The sequence below is a fragment of the Lampetra fluviatilis genome, chromosome 20 (genome assembly GCF_964198595.1).
Source record: "Lampetra fluviatilis chromosome 20, kcLamFluv1.1, whole genome shotgun sequence".
NCBI classification, from domain to species: Eukaryota; Metazoa; Chordata; class Hyperoartia; order Petromyzontiformes; family Petromyzontidae; genus Lampetra; species Lampetra fluviatilis.
In genome coordinates, this window is record NC_136294.1 from 2986483 (window position 1) to 3013805 (window position 27323).

Sequence of the window (27323 nt, forward strand, 5' to 3'; positions counted from 1 at the left end):
CTGTTCGCCTTTTGGCGTCCTCTGGTCTAACACTGTTTGAGACTAGGCTCGAAAGAAAGCTGTCTCTGGTGTGGACCAATCCGTTTCAAAGACAATGCCCATACTGTCAGAGCATGTTTTTTGTTTGTATTTTCACCACAAGTATCTGTGGTTAATGCAGACATGATTCCTTGCAAAAGGTTTCAGTTTGGTGTTTTAACATCTGAACACCTGCTTTTTTGCCAGAAAAAAGGGGAAAACCTATTTTTACGGTGGCCTGAGTTTGATTCTTGCCACGGATAACATTCGGGTACTGTAGCCCCACCAACCCTTTCACCAACCTGCAATGACCAGTGGGGTGAAGTATGGTCAAATATCCCCTTTGGCATTTTTTGGAGGGTCCCCTCAACCAGGCAGTCAATTGAAAAAAAAACTGGTTATGAAGCCAATACTGTACTGTACAGTATCTATGCATTCTAGATTTGAAGCTTTCGTGACTGCAATGATTCATACTCTTAGGTTTATTCGGTAAAGTGACGTAGGTGAAAATAAATAAATAAATAATTATATAAAAAATTAACTCCCTATAAATTTTAATATTAATAAAATATTATTTATATTAATTGTATTATGAAATGTTATTATTTATTTATTTTTACCTACGTGACTTTACCGAAAAAACCTAAGAGTATACTATCTATGTAGTCAATCAAAAAACAGGGTGACAATTAGCCACGTTTTATCCACTACTGGATTAACGCTGATTAGTTCCTGCCCTCGGGTTTGCTCCATCGCCACGGTGGACGTACACTCGGGTGTGACAACTACAGACAAATGTTTATTTTTTTCTTTATACCGTCACCGAGAAGGACGGAACAGCCTGACCTTTCGCTCCCACTAGCCTTCAGAAAAAAATCAGTTATTTATACGTTCACTGAAACATGAACTTCACACCTTTTATATATATTTTTTACGCTCATTCAAACATCAGCATAACCCTCGTCGCCAGGTGATAGTCCGCAGGGCGCACAGCCAATATGTACACGTACAGCCCTTTCGGTCAGCTCACTGCTAAGGGATGAGAACCTCCCCGAAGCGTGCGGGTCATAGGTCGCTGTTTGACCTTGCGTCTCACCACACCACTGGCCACTGAGGGTTGGGTGAAGGCGGGGAGCATAGACGTGGACGCGTAGAAGTACGGCACAACAATGAATGCTGATTCACTGCTTTCCGCCGTCCACGAGGTAGCCGATTGGCAACCTGCTGTGCGTGGTGGTCGCACATCCAAGCAAATATCCCAGGCACACACCCTGCTTAGTGTCCCGAGATGGGGAGGAGACAGGGCGCAGTCCGTGTGATTTGTGAGCATCGGCATCGTTCAGTGCGTGGTTTCGCGCTTCCCACGCACGATTGAATAGGGCACTGCACACATAGGCAGCAGCGCACAAAAAACAAGTTCTACTGTGAGTCTCTGAGCCTTTGTGAGTCAATGGGTCTGCGTGTGCGAGTCTTTGGGTCTGTGTGTGTGTGTCGATGGGTCTCTGCGTGTGAGTCAAGGGATCCGTGTGTGTGTGAGAGTCTCTGGGTGTCTGTGTGTGCGAGTCTTGTGGGTCTCTGTGAGTGTATGGGTCTCTGTGTGAGTATGTGTGTCTTTGTGCAAGTCTGTGGGTCGCCGTGCGTGAGTTTTTTTGTATCTGTGCCTGTGTGTTCATCATCAACAGACAGAAAAACAAGTCCAGAAAACGCCAACGGAACGAAGCATCGCAATTTATCACAGCACTGCACAGAGGAAGGGGCATCAGCAGCGCGCGTCAACGTAGACGCACAATAGGTTCGCAGGCCAACCAAGAACGTGGCATCGAGCGGAGGTCATGCAGTAAACTATCGCACACGGCAACTCGGCGATAAATCACAAATCGCCGTTCGCTCGACATAAACGATGCCAATTATCGTGCGAGGTTTGAAAAAGTTCGAGTTTTCATACCCGCTCTTTAACTGCGATGGAATTAGCTCACAATCTGAAGCCGATACGCGTGTACGCAGATACATGTATTATATGATTTTATATTATTTTATTCTATTATGTTGAATTTTTATTATTTTATTATTTCCCTTCTACGTGACTTTACCGAAAGAACCAAGAAGACAGATACATGTAGTTTTTTTTTATATTTGCTGTTGGTGTTGTTTAAGAAGGTCTTAATTATCCACGCGATGTCTCAGACAAACTTTTCTCAACAATGATTAGGCGGGGATTTATTTCGCCGGCTCATTAGTCGCGGATACTTCACAGAATCGCATTGCACTCGCGTGTTACGTGACAAGGGGTGAGGAGGTGTTCCTGCATCGCTCGTGACCAACATTTACACTGCTCGCGACGTTATGAGACGCAGCAGCAGCGATCTGCGTATTAATTGCGTTGCTATTTGTCGAGCAAGCTCCCTTAATAGGCTTCGCCGCTAACAACGGACAAGCGGATATGAATAATGCATGCATAGGTCCACGAATAATTGTTTTGGTCAATGTATGTTGGCCGCGGTTAGAAGTTAAGAGACAGCATCTGTTTTTCTTGTCTTCTCTAGATTTATAAAGCGCGCCTCTATTACTCTTTGGTTCTTTCGGTAAAGTCACGTGTAAAGATAAAATGATAAGTTAAATAATAGCATACGACGTTTCGATTGCAACACAAGCAATCATCATCAGGTATAAATGAAATAGCAACAAAAATCTAACCAGAAAACTATAGACAGACATATAAGCAGACAGATATCATTATATGTCTGTCTATAGTTTTTTGGTTAGATTTTTGTTGCTATTTCATTTATACCTGATGATGATTGCTTGTGTTGCAATCGAAACGTCGTATGCTATTATTTAATTTATTATTTTATCTTTATACGTGACTTTACCGAAAGAACCAAAGAGTAATTCCTGCAGTCACGAAAGCTCCAAATTAAGATCGCGCCTTTATTAACCAAGGCGCTTTGCGGCAATTGTACATCGCATTATGATGATTTTAAATGAAGAATTCGGTTATTGTTAGTAGGTGGTGTAGTTTTGATGACGGTAGAACCATTGGGGGGGGGGGGGGGGGATTGATAAGGAGGGGTTGAGATTCGCCTGGAGGAGGGGGGGGGTGACAGAAAGCTCGTGGGGGCTGAAAAGTAATGAGGCATCGTTGCATTGGGAAGACAAAGTTGGGTCGGGGAGGCTGACTATGGCTGATTATGATCATGGCTGATTATGATCATGGCTGATTATGATGTTCGTCGAAGCTCCCATGCCTTCCGATCTGGTAAGCTAAGCAGGTTTTGAGCCTGGATAGCGCTTGGAACGGGGCGAATGCCATGCTCTTTTACGTTCAAATTCCTGGCCACGTGCGCATGCAGCGACGCTGCTGTCCCGGATCTGACATTTCAATAAATACACCTCTTAGCTCCACACCTACGACACCTGGCAAGCCTAGGTGGTCATTGAAAGTTACTAAATGGAGGTTACGAGCCTGGCTCGCTCCTCGTGACAGCCGTGTCCAGAAACGTTATTCCTGTTACCGGTCCATAATACTGTACAAGGTTTTTTTTTATTAGACCGCGTAAAAATATAAACGTGTCGTTAAACCCGTCACCATCCGACACAGCCAACTAGTAAGGGTTGTCACGTAAACAGAAGGTGCCAATTCGTCACTCGTACAGATCACACCGGTGTGTCGGAGAGCCAAGCCACAACATTTTCAAGCATATTTGATCATATTGGTCGCGAAAGCCGACGGGTTAATCTTGTTCCCGGATTCGTAGCGCGGTGCATCGACCACTTGCTGCCGCCACTGTTCCATCCCGTTGCCTTCCGTGCGTCTATTTTAAAGCGTGCTTGCGTAAACTGCAGAGTTACATCCATGCACACCTAGACAAATAAAATACAATGGTATTATTATTATTATTTCGCTCGTTGTTTTGCCAGAAAAGTCTCACCGAGTCTCAATTTTCTTTCACGAGCACCCTGCCACGTTTCCGCAGTAGTGGGGTGATTTTGCTGCTGCTGCTGCTGCTGTTGTCATCCTAAGAGAGTAATCTGCAGGTTATTTATCGGCATTGAGGATGTTGTTGTTGTCGTTGTTGATAAGCCACTTCGTTGAGCTGTCATTTGTGGCCAGGTGGCTTCTGAAAAGGAAGCTAATAGCTCAGTAGGCCTTTTAAGTGATGTGTTTACCTTTCCACTACTTTGCACTCATATCGTGTTTTTGTATCGTTTGTTGTTGTAACGTTCTTACCTGCCCCTCCTGGACATCTCTCAAAAGGAGCTGTATGATGATTCTGATCTTCGAAAGGAAAGGAAAACCCATGCAGAACAAAGACATACAAAACTCGACAAGGGGAATGCGCACAAGTCGATCATCAAACCCCCAGGCCGTCCTCGCTGTGTGTAGCAGCACGAGTTTGTGTGTGTGTGTCTACCACCGGGTCAACCTGCCGTTCGGGTGTATTGCATTCAAGAGCGTTGCAAGCTCACGGTGACACGCGAGCGCTGTGGATTGATCAACTCGTATTGCTAACTCCTGTTACTAACTCCTGTTACTACTCGAGGCAATGCGAGTCGGCGAAATCCTTACGTGTATTTCGGGCTGTGAAAAAAGTGAGGACAAAAATCCCCAACTCCCCCCCCACCCCCCCGAGTAAACATTTTTTTTGCGGCGCATCGCAATTGAAAATCGAAATCGGCAACACTCGCCCTTATCTCGTGAGTTCTATTAACACTCGACGTTTTATCTGAAAGTAGTTTTTCTTCTCTTTTTTGTTAACTCCCCCCCACCCACTCTCTCTTTCTATTCACTCTGCCAAGGTGCAATACAATGCTGGACAAACTTGTCTTGTTGAAAGGGTATAACGCCCCCCCCCTCCTCCTCCTCCTACTCGCCTAACAAAATCTGAGCTCATAAGAGAGTTTTTTTTTTAGGCTAGATCGTGTAAATATGAATGTGTCGTGAAATCCGCCACCACCCGACACAGCCAATTAGTAGGGGTTGGCACGTAAACAGAACATGCCAATACGTTACTAGTACAGCACACCGGTGTGTTGGAGAGAAAATTCACAACGTTTACAATCTTCTTGGTTCTTTCGGTAAAGTCACGTAGAATGGAAATAATAAAATAATAAAAATAAAACATGATAAAATAATTCTCACGACGTTTCGGCCACAACGCAAGCAGCCGTCCTCAGGTGGAGAGCAGATCTGTCGAGTAGAACCAAGAAGATGAATCCCTGCAGTCACAAAAGCTTTAAATCGAAACGTTTACAATCTTTCTCAGATTGCACTCAGATGGTAAATGTTGTGGATTTGCTCTCCAACAGACAACCGGTGTGCTGCACTAGCGTAGAGGAGTAGAAGATGGTAGTGGCGTCGTGTGCGCTGTCCGGTGCGATGGCGTCACGGGACGTGGGGTCACGCGCTCTGAACGGCGCACATGACGACACAGCTCATCGAGTATAAAGGGGGGACCCCGTGACGTAAGCGGGGTCGTAGCTGGAGTCGAGGGTCCGAAGAGGGTGGGACGGGGAGCCAGGGGCAAGAGGGTAGGGATAGTGGAGATAGCACAGCGCCAGGGCTGGAGGTGGCCGTGCTCCTCGGTCGGTCGTGTTGGCTGACCCCACGCTCGGCGCAGAGGAGACAGCACGGGGCAGTCGGCTGTGTCGGGACCCAGTCGGGACCTAGCCCGGGACCCCTAACCCCTGGGAGTTGTTCCCCTCGAAAGATATAAAATAAACCTACGGCGAAAGCCCTTAACCCTTACCTCCGTCTCTGAGTCGTCGACAACTCTTCTACACGAGTAACGAATTGGCACGTTCTGTTTAAGTGACAAACCTTACCAACTGGTTGTGTCGGGTGGTGGCGGGTTCAACGACACGCGACCTAACCCAAAAACATCCTGTATTATGGATGATATTGGTCGCGAAAGCCTACGACGTGTTAGCAAGCTGAGCTCTCGCTCGCTCGCTCTCTCTGGAGTCGAAGTTGGGACATCTCTTCCCTCCGGGGGGGTCGATTAACTCGTCTGTGATTGCTTTATAATCATCGGTGGGTGCGCGTGTGCGTGCAGCTTCTGTGTAATTACAGCCGAAGCGAGGATCAATGTGGAATATTAAACAAAAGTTGCGGCAGAACATATCTAATGATAGATACGTTTTTGTGTGTGTGTGGGGAGCGGTAGTGTCGCGGTTAGCGCTACGCTGCGCTATGAACCCGGCGACCCGGGTTCGATTCCCGCTCACGGCCAACACCGGTGACGATTATCTGAACCGGTCCTGGGCCTCCCCTAGGTCGACTCAGCCTCGAATGAGTACCCGGTGCGATGTGTAAACATCGCCACTGGGAAGACAAAGGCTGCCGGGCGTGGTGCTGGCCACCGACCCCCTCGTGTGCCGTGCCGGCCTTTATAAGTGCTCGCTAACAGCACTTGCCCCTACAGTCTGTTGAGGCTACACGGGGGATTTTTGTCTTGGTGTAGTATGTTGTCCTTCCCCCGCACCTCCGAGTAGCACCGTTGGTCTCGCACGACGCGAAAGAGGTTCCACGTACGGACGCTCCGTACACATCACCCAGAGTGTACCTCCTGCCAAAGATGAGTAGGGGAATGAGGTAGGGTGGTGGTTGGGGGGGGATTATTTGAACAAACTAAGTATTTGCTGCACACGTGAGTGATCGCGCGCGCGCACAATTGCCACTGTGGGAATATAACTCGAGCAAAGGAGAGTGCCATCTGTTATCGTTCGTATTAAACAATCATAGTAATAATCAATTCGCGCGTAATTTGCATTTAGAAAACTGTTGAACGTAATGGCTCGGAAATAGCTTGACGATGTTTGTACAAACACACATTTAAGGGGGCGGATTGTCCGTGCGTGGTTTGTAAAGACAACGCGGAGTCGTGGCGAGACAACATCCCGTGGTTTTGTCCCTCTGCACCGCCCCCCCACGTGGGAGACAGACTTTGCCGAATCACAACTTTTAAGTTGAAAAAGAAAAACAATCTAAAAGTGTACACGATACACACTTTTGCTTGAACATAATCAAAGCGCGTGCGAATACGTGGATGTATCGGTGTTGGAACGCAGACGAGGAAGACAAGGCACTTGTTCATCGTCGTAAACCATGATCATTCCACTGCTGGATGAATGCCACCCAAAGCCATCGCCATCTGTCACGGCTGACATCTCACTCACACCGGGGGTGGATTTGAACGTCATTCGGTGTCCACCTTCCAGTTCATCTCCCTCCGTGAAATTCGGCACCACGCCAAGGCACTCCAGATCCAACCATACCCCAGTCTACACCGCCCCCCACTCTGCACCGCCCCCCACTCTACACCGCCCCCCACTCTGCACCGCCCCCCACTCTACACCGCCCCCCACTCTGCACCGCCCCCCACTCTACACCGCCCCCCACTCTGCACCGCCCCCCACTCTACACCGCCCCCCACTCTACACCGCCCCCCACTCTGCACCGCCCCCCACTCTACACCGCCCCCCAATCTACACCGCCCCCCACTCTACACCGCCCCCCACTCTACACCGCCCCCCAATCTACACCGCCCCCCACTCTACACCGCCCCCCAATCTACACCGCCCCCCACTCTACACCGCCCCCCACTCTACACCGCCCCCCACTCTACACCGCCCCCCACTCTGCACCGCCCCCCACTCTACACCGCCCCCCACTCTACACCGCCCCCCACTCTACACCGCCCCCCAATCTACACCGCCCCCCATTCTGCACCGCCCCCCACTCTACACCGCCCCCCACTCTACACCGCCCCCCACTCTACACCGCCCCCCACTCTACACCGCCCCCCACTCTGCACCGCCCCCCACTCTACACCGCCCCCCAATCTACACCGCCCCCCACTCTACACCGCCCCCCACTCTACACCGCCCCCCACTCTACACCGCCCCCCACTCTACACCGCCCCCCAATCTACACCGCCCCCCACTCTGCACCGCCCCCCACTCTACACCGCCCCCCACTCTACACCGCCCCCCAATCTACACCGCCCCCCACTCTACACCGCCCCCCACTCTACACCGCCCCCCACTCTACACCGCCCCCCACTCTGCACCGCCCCCCACTCTACACCGCCCCCCAATCTACACCGCCCCCCACTCTACACCGCCCCCCACTCTACACCGCCCCCCACTCTACACCGCCCCCCACTCTGCACCGCCCCCCACTCTACACCGCCCCCCACTCTACACCGCCCCCCAATCTACACCGCCCCCCACTCTACACCGCCCCCCACTCTACACCGCCCCCCACTCTACACCGCCCCCCACTCTGCACCGCCCCCCACTCTACACCGCCCCCCAATCTACACCGCCCCCCACTCTACACCGCCCCCCACTCTACACCGCCCCCCACTCTACACCGCCCCCCACTTTACACCGCCCCCCCTCCACTCTACACTTCAGGCTCGCCCCTACTGGAGATTTTGTGAAAAAGAGCTTCATCGCTCATCGGATTCTCCCTCCAGTCTAAAAAAATATTCTCACCCCTCTCCACCCCGCACCGCGCTCCACGCTCACCCCTCTCCACCCCGCACCGCGCTCACCCCTCTCCACCCCGCACCGCGCTCACCCCTCTCCACCCCACACCGCGCTCCACGCTCACCCCTCTCCACACCGCGCTCCACGTTCACGCCTCTCCACTCTCCACACCGCAACGCGCTCCACGTCGCACCGCCGCACCCCTCTCCGTGCCGCACGAAGTAAGCGGGGTTCCTGCCTGCACGGCCCCTCCTCGTCACGGCCCTGCCAGCATCACCACGCAGCTCCAAACGAGCTGCTGCTGCTGCTGCAAAGACGGCGGCGCGCAGCTGTTTGTCCGTCTGAGTTATGAGCTTCTCCTGACTGTCGGGCCGTAAAAACCTCGACGGCTAGGAATACATTTCCCAGCGGTAGACAAAGAGCGTGCGGGGGGGGGGGAAGAGGGCCGCGTTTATTCGAGCTGCGCACGCGACAAGCGGAATTTGCCCGCACGTGCGCGCGCGTGCACACGGCGCGCGCAATGCACGTGCGCGCGCGTGCACACGGCGCGCGCGCGTACATACGTGCGCGCGCTGTTGTTTTCTCCGCGTCGTCCCTGTCTTGTATCCCCCCCCCCCGCGCCCGCACAAATGACGGTCGTTTGTTTCTCGTGGGCACGACATCATGCGCGGAGCGATCCACGCGCTTCTTCTTTTTTTTTGTATATTACGCGCGGGGCCCCCGGGACGGATCGGCGTCTCGCGACACGAGTGCTGTCTGCTCCAATTGTCTTATTTGTTGCGCTTATTGCGGTCTAATGGGCCATCGTCCGTACGGCGAGCAGGTGGCAAGCGTCCGTGCCCCCCCCCCCCCAACGCTCACTCGCTCGCTCGCTGGCGTCTCTCCACCCACCCCCCGCTCGTGCCTCGCATGCCCCGCTTAGCGCGCGCCGCCGTGCGCGCCCTCGGGTGCCGTTCAAGGTTCCGGAGTGCTGCCGCGGCCCCGCAGAGATGGGAGCCCGCTGCTTGTTTAAGGATGCGTGAGTGTGTCTGTGTGCGCGCGCGCGTGTGTAGCGGTAATGGGGAGCGGTAGTGTAGCGGTTAGCGCGCTGCGCTATGAACCCGGCGACACGGGTTCGATTCCCGCTCACGGCCAACACCGGTGACGATTATCTGAACCGATCCTGGGCCTCCTCTAGGTCGACTCAGCCTCAAATGAGTACCTGGTGCCGTGTGTAAACATCGCCACTGGGGAGACAAAGGCGGTCGGGCGTGGTGCTGCCCACCCACCCCCTCGTGTGCCGTGCCGGCCTTCATAGGTGCTCGTTAACAGCACTTGCCCCTACAGTCTGTTCAGGTCATACGGGGAACGCTTTGTCCTTTGTTTACGTTGCGCGCGTGGGAAACGAAAGTTTAAAATGAAATGTTTAACAACGATGAACGACGTCTGGAACAACAACGACCACAACCGAGCGAAGAGCCACGTTGTACGACGACCGGTTGAGTGGCATAATGCCCATGCATAGCGATCGAGTTTCAAGTGCATTTCGTTCCGCCAGGGTGAGAACTTGAAGATACTGTACCAGGATGAGTCCCTGTTTGCAAGAGCGACCTGGGGCATTAGACTGTCAGTAGGGAGGGCGATAATTCTTACTGCGTGTGTTTGGACCATGCTGCCAGCATACAGTGGCCTGCTCTTGCGACGCAGAAATATTTCACGTCCGCTCTGAAGCTCAGATCGAGGTTATTTCCACAAATGAAGCTGATCAGGTCATCACGCGAACTCCGGACATCCTCTCAGCAGCGGCTTTTAGACACAGAAGCGCGATCACGGCATCGCGCTTCTGTGGCCGTCTGGAACGCTCTTCCGATATTAAGAAGCCACTCATTTCTTTATAACTGAATTTCGTGTTTAGTTCGTTATCCTTCCTCTGCATCTCCGATCAGCACGGTTGGCTATATACGATGTGGACGACATTCCACATACATAAATACATTAAATATGGCATTATTAACTTGGGCAGCCGTTAGAATTTGAACCGTGAATTCTTTGCGGCAAGCGGCCAACGCGTTACCCGCTGGGCCGCGTCACTTTACCATGGGCCTCAGCAATGATCTAGAAGATATCGTGACAAACAGAAAGGGGAGAATGGATAACGAGACAGAGAGAGAGAGAGACAAGTAGAGGCGATGGGCGGACGGGAGAGGACAAGATAGGGTAAGAGAGTCCCGTAAAGCACGAGCTAGCCCTGCGAAAGTGCGACCGAGATGTTCCGGAGTGGATGTAACGCGCATCAGATCGAGCTCTGCGGGTGGGTGGCGCATGGGCGGAAAATAGAAGTTTGGCCCTCGCCAAATGTGAGCGCTCGGCAACCCGCAGATCGGTATTGGCAGCTGATCGTCGATAATGCTGCTTGCTCGCAAATTGCGTCCGCTTGCGTGTGCAGTTTTTTTTCCTGCAGCCGGAGGGGGGTAAAAAAAATATTACATTTAAAGTAAAAAGATAAAAAACAAATTATCTCAATTGCACTGATGTTACATCGCAACTTTTTGTGTGAACGGCACCTATCCAGAACGAGTTCTAGTGCCCGCTGGCGTTGCTTTCAAAGGCGTTGCTTTTGTTGGAAAAGCTCCGGCGAAGTTTAATCTTGAAAACGTTCGCCTCTGAGCGGAAGATCAATTCTGGCGACCATATGGAGCAATCAGATACGAATGCAATTTGCCTAAAAAAAATGTGTTTCGATTAATTGGTTTGATTATTGAATTTGTTTGGCTATGTTGCGTGATGGAGAGGTCTTACGACAGAAACCTGGCCCAGGCCATTATGCGGCCTGACCCAAAAATCAAACACGGAATCGAGCTCTTTTTTGTTGCTGCCAATAAGAGACGGTCCTGAGATCCTGTCAGGAAATATGTGCACCAGCAGGAAACGAAACACTTCTGTATCCAAAAGTGGCGTTTGTAGTCATGATGATGATGATGGTGAAACCATAAGAGAGGCACACAACGTCTTTCCATACTTTGCATGTCAATTTTGACAGCGCCATTCTTTTTATTTTTCAAGTCAAATTGTACCCCCATTGTGTTCTTGTCATCAATGCAGCGAGACAGGCGGAGAGAAGTGGAGACGGGGAGCGACAGGCCGCCAACGCTCTGGAAAGAGGACGGCGATGACGATGATCGTGAGTTGATGATGATTGTGGTGACTACGAAGCCACTGAGAGATGTCACGGAGCAGTGCGCTACCCTTGTGTTCGAGGGTGGGTGCAGATTAGATCTATCACGGGATTTGTCTCAAACAAAAACATCTTCAAAGTGGCCTTTTTTGGGTGTTCGCACAAACACAGTGTGGGTTGCATCCCATCGTCCCCCTACACACGCACTCTGAGATAATTGATCAAATTACATTTCGAGCCACATTAAGCGGCAAAAATAGTTTGCATGGGATTAAAATCGTCAATTCGCCACACTTGCGAATGCAGTTTAATTACGGGTGGGTACCTGGATTCCAACATCAAGATCTCAGCGGTGTGAGCTCTGTGTTGTCCGGCCCCCCGATTGAACCACCCGGCCACCTCAATGGCACCAAATCCGTGCGTGTTCTACACAAAACGTTTGGCTGCCCATCGAACAAAGACAGTCACTACATCGTGCACTCTCAGATGCGCTTCTGCAGCCGTCTAGAACGCTCGTCCGTCCGATGTTAGGAAACCACAGGGAGTTGTCCACTTTTAAGTCATCCAGATTGAAAACTGACTTCTTTCGAACCGATGTTTGTGTTTTAGTTTGTTGTCCTTTCCCCCGCACTTCCGATTATCACGGTTACCTACGTACGGTGCGAAAGAAGTTCACCACGCATAGAGTACATACATACAACCCTGTAAAGACCACGGAGCTCACGAGAGCTGTAAGTGTGGGCTTCGAGCAGCAGCAGCAGCAGCAGTCCCGTCGGGGACAACTGCGTTCCCTGTTTCATCCTCATTTGTATTCGTCAGTAAAGTGTCGCCGTTGATGGGAGCCGCCGAGAAGGAGGCAGTTGCACGGGGAAGACCGCATTCTGCACTCGCGATGCACGCAACGTCGAGTTTCATTAGGAGAGTGGTGGGGGGACGTGGGGGGGGGGGGGGTGCGGGCGGGGGTGCGGGGGGGGAGAATGGAGCGATGTTTGTGGTCTCGGTCTTCATAACACGATTGCGTAACGCATCGTGGTGGATATAAATAACGGTGAGTGTGTGCGCGCGCGTAAAGGCGGTGTGTTCATAATTGACAAACTGTCAGATGCCGCGTTGCCGAATTTCAGAGGGTATTAATAATGGCGCTTTGCTGGGTTGGAGATCTTACTTAATTTGCTCAAAATGTACACGAACAGAAAAGCAAAGCAAGGCGAACTCCACCAAACGACCGAATTCACTATTGCGTTTATATCATTTTAAATTAACTTGTGGCAAAAAAAAGAAAAATCGATTTTATTTTTCAATTTAATACAAATGAATGGTAAGATGACGTTCTTGCGAGTGTGCGTATTTTTGTTTTTTAGAGACTTGCCCAGCTATATCCGCTCATCGTCTTCAGCCAGCGCGGCACGGGTCGTGTGATGGAAACGTCACGGGCGCCACGGTGGCTCGGAGATGTCAACTACCTCGCCAGGTCTACAGGAGGTCGTGGGTTCGATCCCGACCCTGACAACTGCTGTTTATTTGTAGTTTGTGTGTCTCTATCTCCACGTGGTCCCGTGGATTGTTCTACGAGTCCTCCGGTTTTTCCCTGTACATTTAGAAACACGCGTTTAGGGTTTTTGGCTGCTATACATTTCCACATGATAAGCCACTTTGTTGAGCTATCAATTGTAGCCAGGTTGTTTCTGAAAAGGAGATATATGACTCAGTGGGGCCTTACCTGGTTAAACAAAAAGTTTAAATCGGCTTTTAGTGTCAGGTGCATTGAATACCTGCGAAAATGCATCTCAATCAGGGGACCGTTGAATGTAAATTAATGGATAAGCTGGCCTCTTATTGATCTGCGTTGTCGGTCCGTGGCGACAGAGATGAGATATTCTGTTTGGTGGCTGGGAACGATATATTGTGAGAAAGCGGCTAAAGGGTTAGGTCTAAGGAATGAGCAATTCATTTACAAATGTGTTATTTGCGTTTTCGCTGACTCTAAAAAGAACGTTGTCGGGTAACACTGCAATGGTTGTGTGTGTGGGGGGGGGGGGGGTCACTGTAGCCGTGACTGTTGAGCATGGTTTATAATTAGTTAAAACAATTAAGACGAAGCCTACAATTATACAATTGGAACAATGTTAGCGGTTTGTTCTGAGTAATGTATTTTATGAACCCTTAAAAAAATCTTTCTAATTACACAAATGTGTAATTTATTAGTAGCGTTTATCCTTGTGCATGACAAACAAAAAAACACAATTACACGAAACATCTTATTACGTGTGGAGGTCGGAGAGGCAAGCCAGTCACGGTGCAGATTTCATTCCCTACTGATGTTAGACGTGAGCCGTGGACTGGGATCAAACTCGGGTGGCTGGGTCGGTCGCGCGGTGTGCTAACCACTGCGCCACCGCTCTACCCATTACATATTGACATCTGTGAAACTACTGGACATCTGTGACAGAAAGCTTCATAGCTCATCCGATTCGTCCGGCATAAATAACGATTCTGATTCTGACATATCTGCGGTTACGAGTCGCACGGTTGGCTGCGTGCGGTGCGTAAGAAGTTCAGCATACATACAGACATACATTTAACGGTTTGGGGAAGGACACAAAAAAAAGCATACCAGCATGTGCAGGCAGGTACGTGGCACGGTGGAACATATGTTCTCTCGTGTCCATACGTAGGTTTGATAGCATCGGAAGCGATGCGCTGCCTCGCGTCACTTGTCATTTGTCATTTGTTCTTATTCGAGGGCCCTGTGTCGTCTTGCCAGATGAACAAGCTTTGCGCAAGCTGCCCGCAGCCAAAACATGTTGCCCGTTGTATCGCAGCACCGCACGTGGTTGTTGTGGATTATTAAATAACTCGCTGTAACATAAAAAAAAAACATTAAAAAAACTCCAGACAATCTCAATCTATAAATGGAGGAAAGCGTTCCCAAACTATGTGGTGGGGGGGGGGGTCACGTGACCGTACTTGACCACGCTGGTCAGTGCAGGGCAGCGTGGTGGTGAGATGTTAACTACCTCGCCTGGTATACAGGAGGTCGTGCGTTCGATCCCGACCCTGACGCCTGTTGGATATTCGGAGCTTACGTGGATTTTTCTCCGGGTCCTCCGATTTCCCCCTCCACATTTAGAAACACGCGTTTAGAGTATTTGGTCGCTGTACATTTCCACGTGATAATCCACTTCGTTGAGCTAGCATTTGTGGCCAGGTCGCTTCTGAAAAAAAAATATATATATAGCTCAGTAAGCCTTACCTGGTAAAACTAAAAAAAGTGTAGTTTTAGTTTGAAGGTTGCTGAAGGGTAGGAGTCGGCTGAGATTACACTCGTCGCTGTTGTTCGCTGTGGCTGCGAATTGAACTTCGCTTGTCGGGTCTCTTGCGTCACGATAACCAGGGCACCAGCGCTTCCATCCCACACTTTATTTTAAATCGTTTTGTCGTGATTGGTTGTTGGCCTTCACCACGCACCTTCAATTGGCACGGTTGGCTACGTACGGTGCAAAAAAGTTCCACATTTATACAGACACACGTCTTATACCCGTGCAAATGAGACTGTCCTGGTCTCATGAGTTTTCATCTTGGATAAAGTTATGCTTGGCACGATTATTATTTAAAACAAGTATCGATGAATATTCAGCCTTGATAAATGCGTGCAAAGGGAAAATCATGCCGCTCATCCACGACCCTCACCTTGGCCCATCTCTTGATGTAGCTGGCAAAAAAGTGAAATATTCATTGTTATAGGTTCTCATGCTGACATTGCTGATACGGTCCAGACTTCGGCGCAAAAAAAAAAGTTTGATTTCGCAAAGTAGATTTCTTGTTAAAAGTGAATTAACCCGACACCGCGTTCTATCTTCTAACAAAGTGAACACCACGTACAAAGTACTTCTTTTCTGTCTCGGTGCCTGCGATTTAATCCCGGCAGAACGGCGCTAACCTTTAGCCACCGCGTTATTTGCTGCAGGGTGCAACATTGGTGCGAGTCGCAAGCGCAACCGCCATACAGAGTACAATCACCGCAGCCCTTCGTCAGTGGATGACGGCCTCGAGAAACATCGGGTCGTTCGTCTGGGTCTGTTTCACCATACTTCACCACCCTGCGAGGTTGGTGAAGGTGGTGGGAAGGGCATCCAGGTACGGTGTATATCAGACCTGTAGCGTGACCGTGTTTAAAGGGGGGGGGGCGGGAGGGGGGGCATGCAAACACACAGGAGGGCAGGCGGGCGGTGGTAATACAGAGTCAACGTTAATCAAACTTTAGGCAATTGTTACTCAACGGAATGAGGAACGGAGAGATCAGCTTCGGTCTGTCGTGCGTCCCGCTAGAGCTATCGCCCCCAGTATCTCTGTGTGCGCGCGCGAGAGGGAAAAGGCCGATTGTAAAACTGCCACCGGTGCCCGTCAAATATATTGCAGCAACATTTTTAGTTTGTTATTTGGCTCTAAGAACTTCGATCAAATGAAGCATTCGCGTCGTTGTGGGCGATATCAGGAGCAGTAATGAAGCAGGCTGTTCGCCACCTTCCTATGTCTGTACCTAGATATGCAGTATTTGTGTTACACAGCCATTGGCCACGCAGCCTCCTGTTAGCGCAGACAGCTTCAGCAGCATTGGTACAGAAGATTTTAGACGGAGTGGAGTGGGTTCAGCCCACTCCAGCCCCCTCCCCCTCCTCCTCCCGTGATGCTGTGGGACTGGTTCAGATATCTCTCTCCGCTCTTAGAAGGCGCGATCGGGAATCCAACATTTGTGGGTTGGGTTAATCGCTCAGCATGCGATAACAGTGCGCAAACGCTCCCTCTATACAGTGTAATGTATTCATAATAAAGGTTGTTTGGTCATTACAGCGAAACGTCGTACTCAAATAGTAAATGTTGTGGATTCACTCTTCAACACGCCGGTTTGTTTACGTGACAAATGCCTAACTGATTGGCCGTGTCGGGTGGTGGAGGGTTTCGACACATTTATACTTACGCGCTCAAACCCAAAAACCTTTATTATGAATAATGTTGGTCGCGAAAGCCTTCGTGTTAAACTGAGCGTAATGTATTTTACGGTAATTATGGGGATGATTAATAGAAATGCCGACTTTGAGAAAATTTTACTCGTCACTCTTTCCAATTGAAACATCCACGGTAAGTACATAATGGAATAGTTGAGAAAGAGCTTTTCCTTGGCACTTTAAAGCCATCTTAAACAGTGTCATTTATCACTCCCCCAGGGATATCCAGTTCTGTACATTTTTCAATTATTTCGGCTCTGCCAAGCCACGTGCTTGCCACGTATTCGCACGGTGATATTGAACAATTGACGGCATCGTTGATAGTTAATTCTAGTAGCTCGCAAAAAGCTCCTCTCATCTCGTCTGCATCTTGTTAACCGTTACGGCCGATGTTCATACTTCAATAAAACACAAATTCATTGAAAACGTGGCTTTTTTTTTGGAACCGAGAGAGACTTTTGAAACCTATTAGCTCATTCTGAGATGACTGAAGTTCAGTGCAAATGTCTGCACCTGTGGTTCATTTGTAATATTCGGACACGACCAGACGAGGCCAGTTTTAAATTCGGTTCTTTGGCATTGGGAGGTGGACAAAACTAAAACAACCCTCCCCCAAGAGAGGACTTCTCCACAGCCAAACGAGTGTGCTCCTTTCGTCCGTACGTTGTGCGCACTTAATTAAAAATCCTGCTGCATCTTTCACGGCCGTGTCATGATTTAATTAACTCTGCCATTAAACGCGTGGTTTAATATCCGGATTTGCCCCGGCTTGTCGGCATTCGCTGATGACCCCGCATATCGCCCGTGCGAGCCAGCCACGGTTTCCTCCAGCTTGCGTCTTAGCCATCGCTGTCCCACTCCCTCCCCAACCCCCCACTACGGAATATCCCCACAGGGCGGTACGTCGAGCATTCCACCCTTTTATCACCCCTCACGCCGCCTACGTAAAGAGCTTCTTAGCTTATCGGATTCCTCTCGTATGAATACATATTTGGAGTATGATCTGTAGCCCTCCCTCTCCCCTGCGGGTTTTCTGTGCCCCTACCCCCCGCCCCACCATGAAACAGCTGGCGCGTTGCACCGTGCGAGCGTTGCATGCTTACCACAATGTACAAAAAAAAAAACTATAAATCCGTGTTCCAGACGCTCAAAGTGTTGTACCCCTATAAAAAAGGGGGTTGGTGGGTGGGAGGGGGGAACAAATAAAAAAATACACGTTATAAAGGGGCAGCCCTGCAATGCCTTGCACACTCACACTGCAGATTACGGCACAGGGAGCCTTCGAGAAGCTGGGTTATTTTGGCCCGCTGGCCCAGACGACTCGGGAGAGGTGGCAATAACCCACGTTTTACCCCACCGCATCACACCGTCCTGTGGATCGACTGACTGAGGTGGAATCCGTTTACTTAAAACTGCTGGGTAGACAGAGGCGGAGAGATTTAAGGAAACATAAAAAAAACATATTTGGTGCCAGTGTTTCAACTGTGGCAGTTGTTTCAGCAGGACGCTCTGGAACAAGAGGGCCTTTGAGACCCACTGAAGCTTTCTCGGGTAAATAACTGATGTTATTATTATTATTATTGAAAACACATCTGTTCCCTAGTTAATTTGCGTAAAAAAAAACAACAACAACAACCACCAAGTCTTAACCTGTACACGATGGATTGCATTCGTTCGTTGAAACAGTGGTGCGGGTTTCTCAGACGCCACCGCCTCTGTCCGTCCCGCAGTGTAACTGTCGACGAAGGGCGCTCAACAGTCGAGTCTCACGGCGCGTCGCGAGTGGTGGGATAAAGCGTGGACACACACTTCCGCATCTTCCAAGGCGACTGGCCCACGGTGGAAAAATTAGCCGCGATAATCCTCTCGGAGGGGGCCCTGTAGAGCTCCCTGCAGACCGTTCCGTCAGCAGAGTCGTGAGCTGGCCATTGCAAGGCTGCGCCTACGCTTGTCCTTGCAATGTTAATAATTAGGCGCGCACGAAAGAACCTCTCCGCGGGTGCGTTGCGTGATTAACGTCATTATCGGTGTTGCTTGTTGAGTCTGCGTTTTTTGAGGGCACGGTGGAGGGGGGAGAGTTGGGACGACGACGACGGAATCTGTTGCCTGCCGCTCATTCGCACTCCTCACTACGGCGTGAAGCCCTTTTGTAGAGGGCGGGTTAATCACGCGCCTATTAAGATCAGAGAATGGGGAAATTATTTGCAAATCGAGGGCGCCATTTATCACGAAATTAGCATTGCAAATCGAGCAACGGGAGGAGTTTGTAGTGCCGCTAATTTATAGCTCTGGCTCTCTCGGGATGGGCGAAGGGACCCTGCCTGTTTGCGCGCAGAAGGAAATGAGCAGATTCATTCAGATATCGGCCTGCGTTGGTACGTTTCCATCATAACATACGCACTTGTGCGTGACTGTTCAAGGCAACAGATCGTGATATGCACGTGTGATCACACGAAGGAGAGTATAATTCCACTTGCAGGAGAGGTGACGGGAGAGAGGAAGGGCGGGAGTAGAGTGGATGATGCGACACGCACGAACGGGATAGATGATTTGCGACAGCAGAGAGATATATATATATATATAATGTATGTTTAACGATCCCCGCTAATTTCAACGGTGGCTAACGAGACACTACCACGGGAGAGGAGGAAGTGAATTTACTGGATGATGCTCTGATTGATTAGCCAATGAAAACCAATCTCCGGAATAATTCGCCAAGTGTCTGCCCTTTCATTTCCGATGATGAATCGTGCACCGCGCACGGAGCGCAAGAACAGATAAAATGCGTCGCTGGTTTCCAACTCAGCGACTCGGGGAGGGGGCGCTGCCGATGAACGCGACGGAAATGATGTTGAGCGCACGTCGTTGGACCGCACGCCACATCCCCCCCCCCACTCCTCCACTGACAAGGACAGCCGCTAATTTCATATTTAAATAACTTATTAACGCCTACAACAACGAGGGCTGAGTGTCGTGTCGTGTCGCGTGGCGTGGCGATCGCCCCACCCCCCGAACCCCCCCCCCCCACTCGTGCGTCGTAAATGAGCGGTGGCGGTGTTTGCTCGAGCGGGTGAAACGCCGACGCCGACGCGTGGAGATGGAATTTGAATTGACACGTGGTCTGAGGCGGGCGGGAGGGCCCTCCGCTCAACTTGCAGCGTCTCGTTAGCGAAATCAGGGGAGCCGCATCGGCACCGCCTCTTCATCAAGGAGCGTCAACCAGAGCACGCGCGGTGCTTTTCATTAACAAACGCGCGTCACAATGCAGACGGCACCCTCGGCCGCGTTTCTTAATTGTTTATTACGGAACAGTACTCCGATCAATCATCATCGATCGTCGGCGGCTCTTGTCAATCTCGTGCCAGATGAAGGCCTTCCCCAACGCCGCACGGTCAAATAACCCCCCCCCCCGCTGCGTGGCAGTTATTTGACCATACTTCACCACGCTGGTCAGTGCGGATTAGGAGCGGTGGGGGGTGGCGTGCGGGGTGTGGGTGAGGGCATAGCTCGTTCAGAAATCACTCGCCATTGATGTGAGCCGTACACTGATATTGGGAGCCATAGGCTAGATGCTGAGCAGTCGTCGTCGTCATCGGCGGCAGCCTTGATCAATCCACTGCTGGATGAAGTCCCCACCATTCCAAGGTCGCCGCCATCTCTCACGGTGCTGCGATGTTGCCAATCCGCCCACCGCTTGCAACGCGAGCTGATTTCATCGCTCCATCTCTTTGGGCCCGGCGGCTTCTCGGGACCGTTGTTCTGCCACTCCGTCGTTAATCTTGTCCGTGATAATAGCAATGCGAAACGTGTATTCCAGCGGTGTGAAGAACGGTGCAGGGGGCGTGTAAGGGGGCGTGTAGTGGGAGGACAGGGACAAGTGGCAGGGCAGGCAATTTACTGTTTGTCTGGGCGACGAAGAGGAAGGGGCGGTGGGGGGAGGGTGTTTGGCGGCAGGGGGGCATTAGTCGGAGGGGCTCTGTAGCTGCCATCTTCAACCCTGACGGCTCCTGTCCCCGGCGCTGATGAGCCGTGTGCCGATTCAGGAGCGTCTGTCCCGCGGGGGTTAAAAAGCCATTTAATGTGAAATTAGGTGCTCTTATTTGATGTACCATCATTGCAGTTGCGGCCTTTTGCACGTCACGTGCCTTTGGGCAGTTTCTGTGGACCCTCACCTAATGTGCTGCTGCTGCTATGGTTGGGTGGGTGAGTGTCTTTGTGATGGGGAGCGGAAGTGTGGCGGTTAGGTGCCCCACACTGCGAACCCGGCGACCCGAGCTCAAATCCAGCTCACGGCCCAACACCGGTGCGATTATCTGAACAGGTCCTGGGCCTCCCCTAGGTCGAACCAGCTTCTAATGAATACCTGGTGCGGTGTAAACATCGCCACTGGGGACACAAAGGCGGTCGGGTGTGGTGCTGGTCACCCATCCCCTTGTGTACTCTGCCAGCCTTCATAGGTGCTCGCTAACATCACTTGTCCGAAAAAGCCTAAAATGCTTCGAAAGGCTGTACATGGCGATATTTTTCTTTGTGCGTGTTTATCTAAGGGGTGTTGTGGTCAGCACCACGGACAGCCGCCTTCGTCACCACCGAGCTGATATTAATACAACACACCAGAGAAGGCTGAAGACCGCTTTAAAGTATGTGCCACTGATGTTGGCAGTGAGCCGAGTTCGTAGCGCAATGCGCCAACCACCACAGGACCAGTCCACACAAACACTCCACAAGCGCACGCACGCACGCACACACACACAGACCATTTGTGTCATCGGCATCATCAGTTCATTTCAGCCTCCAGGCCGTGAGAGGCCAGAACCGTACCACAATCAGCTTCCACCATGTGTTCTCACCGCAGGGTCACGTGGAGGCAAAACGAGGTTTCTCAAATGATTTCGCCCTGATCTCACCGGGCGACCATCTCCGTGCTATGTAGCGCGTGCGATCCCCCCACAGTTCGACACGTGGTTTCTACTTTTTGATTAATTTTTTTGGAATTCCGGAATGGAATGGCACACAATATTACAATCAGGCTCCAGCTGGTGCTCGCCACACGTTTTATCGGGCCTCTGATTGATATCTGTTCATCGTCGGCATCGTCGTCGCTATTAATATAATTTGAATGTAAAGTGCTTTACCCGATGATGTACATCGGTAGGGGTGGTTGAGGGTGTGGGGCGGTGGGGGGCTAGGGCGCGGTTGGAGGGGGCTATGAATTCTGGAGCAATCGGCTTCAGTGGAGTGGTTCTCTCTTGCTCCTGACCACCTACAGACGACTCGCTAATTGTATTTAAACACAACTTTAAGATTTTCATCAACAAAAGCAGAGCAAACAGAACCAGTATACTTATCACGGGACGGGTACAATTGGAATAATGAGGTTGGAGTCAAGGATAACTTGACTTACTTGAGGTGCAGTGTTTACCGCCGTCTATGCGATGTGCGTGTCAGAGTTCAGACCAAGGTGCCGTTCGGCACCGCGTCCGACGTTTCGCTCCACGTGCCGCCGGGAGCTTCTTCGAGAACTGAGTTGAGACAGAAGTGAGAAAAACGAGCCGCTCAAATTGGGTTCCTGAAGAAGCTGCCGGCACGTGGAGCGAAGCGTCGGACGTCGTGCCGAAAACCACGCGGGTACGACCCGGAAACACATACGATCAGCACGGTTGGCTACGTACGATGAGAAAAATCTTCAACATATATACATACGTACAGCGCTAGCGCCAATTCGTACACATCAGTGTTTGCCGCTCGATGGATGTTCGGTTTGTAGATTTTTTGTTATCAGAGTTGCTGAGCACTGGCCCAAAAGCTGAGTGGCCAGAAGCAAACATCACTATCGAAGTGGTAATCGGGTAAATGAGAATTTATACTTTTTATTTATTGCACAGGATTACGAGACATTGGGAAAGGAGATGATAAGAAGGAATTCTGAAGTTGAGAAATGCAAAGTGGGGGGGGGGGGGGGCGGAGGGGCAAGCAGTGTGAGAGTTTCGATTTAAAGCTTTCGTGACTGCAGGGATTCATATTCTTGGTTCTTTCTTTAAAGTCACGTAGAAGAGAAATAATAAAATAATAAAAATAAAACAATAAAATGTTCTTGCTGTGGGTTTCACACCTGATGATGATTGCTTGTGTTGCAATCGAAACGTCGTGAGAATTGTATTGTTTTTTTATTTTAATATTTCCATTCTACATGACTTTACCGAAAGAACCAAGATTGTGTGAGAAGTGTTGTGACGAGCAGGATGGTCGGTTGAACGTCGTGTGGTTGAGACAAAAACAGTGAATTTAGTGATCGCCACAAGACAGAATAGTGCTGGGGCGTGGAGGGGGCGTGCAAGCTCATACAGCCAGACTAAGGCATCATTATGATTCCAATGTACGTTGTATTCATGTTGAACTTCTTTCACGCCGTACGTATCCAACCGTGCTAATCGGAGGTGTGGGCGAGGGACGACAAATTCAATACAAAAATTCAATCTAGATTTGAAGTTTTCGTCACTGCAGCGATCCATACTCTTTGGTTCTTTCGATAAAGTCACGTAGGTGAAATTAGTTTTTAATCAAGGTGATGATTTAAAAGTGCATAGCTCCGGTGGCTTCCTAATATCGGAAGGAAGAGCGTTCCAGACGGCCGCAGAAGCGCATCTGAAAGCGCCACGCGATGCGGTGGCCACCGTCTTTGTTCGATGGTTCATTGGCCGATGCCTGATGCACACCGATATATTTTCAAGAGGCCCATTTCCATAGGGGATCCTCGGACGAACGGATAACATGACTAATTCGCTTAAGAGTCTGAACTGGCTTGAGAAACTGTTTTTCTAGGGTTGTAAGTGTATTAAATATTACTGATGCATTCCCTGGATTTAGCCCATATTTTAACCCCCTGGCCTTTCAATCCCCCTACATAAGCGATGTTTTTTTTTTAATGGAACAACTTTCCATTACAAATTATCTGATGATGCAGCCCCTAATCTGAGTTTAATCTTTCGCTCACTGCTCCGGGAGAAATTGCAAACATCCGCAAGATTAAAATATCCACGCGGGGATGTTCGGTGTGCGTGCATGCAGATCCACCGCGCACGCAGGCGCGTTTCAATCGCTGGGTTGCGGTGGTAGATCGGCGACGGCTGGCGGAGGCCTTCAGCCAGCAGTGGATTGACCCTGGCTGATGATGGCGATGATGGATTGCATGCTTTTTTAATACTTAAAGCGATCTAACTCAAAAAACTTTGTTATGAATAATAATCGACATTGACGTTAGCCGCGGCTGAGAAATGAACTTGGGTTGCGGTGAACTAACCGATGCGCCACCACTCCGCCACGTATTCCTCGGACCTGCAACAGTTTTGTGAGACTGATTAAGGTTGTCACGCGACTGAAGGGACACGTGGCATAACATTGCAGTGCAGCATGCGTATCCGAGTGGCCAAGTAGCCATAGGCTCTGATAATTTCTGCAAAAAACATGTCTTCAATAGAAACAACACAAATATATATAGACCGGGAATCCCAGCATGCTTTGTATATCGGGATGACATCACCGCTCTTGCAACGCATTCTGCACACAGCCTTGTGATGGCCACCGTCTCAAAAGAGCCGAGGATATGGCATTAATAATTTGGCTACCGGAAGGACACACACGACGGCTGTATAACAGTACCGTCCTTATTAGGGCTCGTCAGCAGAGTGTAGGCATCATTGCCTGGTGCCTGCTGTGCCTCAGTGGCTTCTGTCGAGCAGCCCTTACCCCTACCCTCCAGGGACAGATTCGACACAGCCTGAGGGCAATAAAAGTCAAACTCAAGCACTTGCTCTGGCTGAAGCTACAATGCAACAGCTGTTCAGAGTTTGAAGTTGCAGCCCTGCAATTGCCTTGTTCACGCCACTGGTGGCGGGGCTCCACTAGAGGGTAATTTGGCCTACTCTTTCACACTGGCCAGGATAATTGAGAGGAGGGGTGAGAGTTACCCACATTTTAACCAACCAGAAATTACTCGATTGCTGCTGCTGCTGCTGCTGCTGCTGCTGCTGCTGCTGCTGCTGCTGCTGCTGCTGCTGCTGCTGCTGCTGCTGCTGCTGCTGCTGCTGCTGCTGCGTTGGCAAGGGTGCACAACGCGCAGTCAATAAAATAAACTCGGCACGTTCATCAATAATGCTGTGGCCTTAAAATATTAAAACAAATATAATAGATGACGTTGGGGGGCACGCACAGAGAGGCCAGAGAAATGGAGTTAATCAGGGTTGGAGACTGCACTTAACACCATGGTGGCTTGATGAGCCATTATTACGTAACCATTCATGTTCCTGGTAAAAAAAAAAAGCTGTTCATCATTTAATTCTCAACAGGCCCCATATTCACCTGCTGTGTGGACAGAGACGCAGGGGGGTGGGGGGGGGGGTACGTGGACGTCCGCATTATTTTAACTGTCACGCCGAGAAATGGAATCGAACCGGCGCGCTAAAGTTCGCGCAGTGCCCACTTGTGCTGCCAGCATCCACGGCTACTGCACCGAATTCCAGAGCCTGGAAGTGGCCCATACGCCGGGCTATTGAGAAGGGGGGGGGGGGCAGGGTGAGAGGTGGATATTGTTTGCAGCCAGCAGGGCCTCATACCAACTACACTTCGCCACTGCCAGGATTATCAGATTTTTTTTCATACTGGAGGAATCTGATGGGCTATAAAGCTCTTTTTCAGAGATGCCCAGAAGGGCGATTTCAGAACGTGACAACCACAAATGATATAGAAACACGACGGGAGTGCAACTTTTTGGCAAGGTAAACAAATCACCAAAACATATATGCACGGCTCTAGGACGGGATGGAGGCGGTCTCAGTTGATAGATGCAGCGATGGATAGACAGAGAGAGATAGAGCACTGCAAGGATATATCGGTATGGCCCTTTGGCCCCAAATGCCAGCGGTCTAGGCAGGGCCGTGGTGTCGAAGCGCTGACCCACCCCACCCCCCCCCCCCCAAAGCGCGGGGCCCAGGGCGGTCGCATCGATTCACCGTTACTCTAGGTGACGGCTCTGGGTCTCGAAGAAGAATTGGTTAAGATATATGGGACCTTTTTTGCCAGCATTAAAATTATGAAAAAATAAAAATAGGTTTCACAATTTCTGGTAAAAAAGGTGTTAAGGTGTTCATACACCAAATAGATAGCTATCTTAAGGTATCAAGTCTGCATTAACCACACATACTTATGGCAAAACATGCCACCAAACATGCTCTGACAATATATGCATTGCTTTTGAAACCGATGGGCCTGCGCCAGAGACAGCCTTCTTTAGGGCCTTGTCTCGCCAGCGTCAGACGAGAGAACGCCAAAAGGTGAACAAATTAATCGAATAACGACGATGTGCCGTCTCAGTCTCGCCATTGAGAACATCAGGAGTGGGCACCTCGCTTGAACTTTGACCGCACGGTCTTTGTCCGCCCTCGTGCATCCGCCGCGTGCTGTCCGCGTGGCGTCTGAACCGCGCGCGCATCGAACGTTCGTCCCCGACGTCCGTGCGCTGCTCGTACGGTTTGCAAACACGCGATGCGGCCGCGGCGGACAGGTGGACGGTTGGCGCGGCCGGCTTTTACCGTCGCTAGGCCTTGACATCAGCGCCTGCCAATCGAAGCCACCGCGGCCCCATCCATTCTCATCCGTCTCCTTTACTTCCCCTAAGGGCTATCGATCGCCGCGTCGGGATTGATTGGCTGCGGATGTAGCGCGGCGCGGGCAGAGCGGACCGGACGTGCGGCTGGGACCATGCGCGACGGGTTTTCTCTCCTTTACTTGCTCAGCGACGAAACGTCGAATAGATAATTAGTTGACGAGCGACTGCCGCGTATGCGCACCTCGTCCATTAATGTGTCCCACACCCGACGGAGTGTTGCTCTACGTATGGTGTAACTCGGGAGGTGGATCTAGAGCAGGGGTCAGCAACAGTGCCAGATGAAGCTAGTGCGGGGCTTGTAGCATGATGTTATAAAGGGGCCTCAAAAAAAAAAACCACGTAAATATTAAAACGCAATTTTTTTTTGCATAGTAAAGTAATTTTATTTTTTTATTTGCTATACAGCCAGATAATACGACAAATTTCTCACCTTAATCACCCGGTCGTTTATAAAAGTTGAAGGCAGTCTAGTACTATAGTAATAGAGCAGAATCACTGAACCAGAATTGATAGCTTTGAAAGCATTTAGCGCGGGGCCCTTGAAAGTGCGGGTCCCGTATCATCTGTAGCTACTTTTGATACTAGGATTTTCCGACACTGGTCAGCAACCAACATAACAAGAGGGGCCATTTCTTTTTAAAAAATTCGGTAAAAAAACCCACCACCCTCAATATTTGAAGAGCAGCAACGCACGTGGTGAATACGAGACGGTGGCTGCTGAATAAATAACGCGCGTCACGAAGCGGCGGTCCTTAAAGAGTCGCACGCATATCCGGAGCCCCGGGTTGATGACCTCCTGATTCTAGAGACTTCCCACGAGGTTTGATGGGGGGGGGGGGGGGGGGGGCTTGGGAGTGGGGGGGGGCGGTGGAGGTCTCTAAAATGTCAAGCTTTTCAAATAGGGCCTTGTATTAATACAACGGAATAGTCGATGCATTTTCCTTGGTAAGTATAAATACAATTCCCATTGAAAGGTTCTCTCCTAGTG

The 27323-nt window shown here is 50.4% G+C and overlaps 1 long non-coding RNA gene across 2 annotated transcripts in view; it reads left to right on the plus strand.

The window, feature by feature from the left end:
* Positions 1-27323, plus strand: part of LOC144937739 (uncharacterized) — a 98612-nt gene that overhangs the window by 50531 nt on the left and 20758 nt on the right. For both annotated transcript variants that reach the window (XR_013637771.1, XR_013637772.1), the window contains exon 2: positions 11593-11671. This is a non-coding gene — a long non-coding RNA (uncharacterized LOC144937739). The remainder of the gene's footprint in view (positions 1-11592; positions 11672-27323) is intronic.